Here is a 1,643-nt window from a genome sequence, read left to right on the forward strand (position 1 = left end):
AAGGGCCCGAGAACTCTAGTCTTCTTCCCTTAGTTACTTTACTGTTCCTAAAACTGGCCAAAGACTTAAAGAATCTTACTGCTCTGTTTGCTTGTTCATGGTTAACAGCTGTTTCCCAAGGTTATTCTAAAATCTGAGTTGATGTAAAACATCTGTATGTGACTCCCCCGGCCTGTGAATTCCCACATAAAAAGTGTATTTTGATTGCAAACAGGGCTCCATCAAGACAGCCTGTTTTGCTGTCAGTCTCCTTACTGGTTTCACTAGGAAACTTCTTTTCCCCCTCTTTCATGTGGAGTTAAAATTGGCTCTGCTGTTCTAGCGAACTTTTATGATCAGTAATTCCCATTGCTCATAAGTGGGGAGGAGGGAAATACTAGAGAATTTACTGGGATTTAAGCTAAATATATTGTAGCTTATGCTATGCAAGTTGTGAGCATTAGTTTAGGTTCACACTTATCTGTGATGGTGAAGAAAGGATGCTAGAAAATTTGAAGACACATTCCACCCTTTTAAAATTGAATTAGAAACAATAGTAATTTTTCTCAAAGATTCTCATTGAAATATTATCAGTACCGCCATTTCATTCTTAATACATTAGATTAGCTCCTATGTATGTATTTTTTTTTGTATTATAGGAGAAAATAGAGGAAACTTCATTATCATACCCAAGTTAAATGATTGAAAGTGCAGTCTCTGGGTTAAACTTGTAAAATAAAGTGATTGTTATGGAAATCAAAGTTGTATTCAGCAATGGTTTGTTTTGTTTATTTTAATGACTCCTTTCTGTAATGTTATAGTTTTATATATGCAATATAAGGATACAAGGTTCATAAAATGAACCTAAAATCCATGTATTGTTCCCCTCATCTCTGATTAGATAAAGAAGTTGTATGACAAATGAAAAATTCGTGGAAAAAAATGAGTGAAGAGCTGGTTTCCAGAAGAAAGAGTCACTCTCGGTCTAGAATCTAGCCATGTTATGATGGTCTGATTACAGTTTTCTGCAGAGATATCATTGCATTTACTAATAAAGTAAGCTTCAGGAAAGTCTTTGAATAAAAGATGCTGGACTGTAATCTTTCCTCAACGTGTAGCAATTGAAGACATTGAGGGGGAGAAAACTCCTCAAATTCATTTTTGGCTGTTTATGTAAAGAACATCAATGGTGGATTTAGGATGTAAGAGTTTACAGGGAGGTAAAGGGACTAATTTTGAAGAATAATCATGAAATACAATATTAATTCTCCATCTGAAGGGAATGTTTTCCTAGAAACTACACACTTACTAACGACATACTACCAGGCCTACTCTCTGATATCTTCTAGGCAATCCACTTTCTCCGCATATTGACACAATGACTGTCCTGTTCACATAGACAATCTCTTTCTTGCACTCTGCCTTCCCTCTGGGTATTATAATTCATTGCATTGAAGTGGCCACACAGAACTCAGAGACAGTGCTTATAAGGTTTTATTGCTGAAGTTAACAGGTTATAATTTAGGTGGAAATGCTCAGGTTAATGTTGTTCAAGTGAGTCTATTTTACAAACTTCTTGCAAGACTGTTAATAAATGCTCAAGGGGTGTGTCACTCCACCTTAAGCCTTACCCTCAAGGCCCTCAGCCCCACCTCTGTGGGTCA

This window comes from Echinops telfairi, unplaced genomic scaffold (assembly GCF_000313985.2).
Source record: "Echinops telfairi isolate 266 unplaced genomic scaffold, ASM31398v2 ScPeMD7_2;HRSCAF=8, whole genome shotgun sequence".
Lineage (NCBI taxonomy): Eukaryota > Metazoa > Chordata > Mammalia > Afrosoricida > Tenrecidae > Echinops > Echinops telfairi.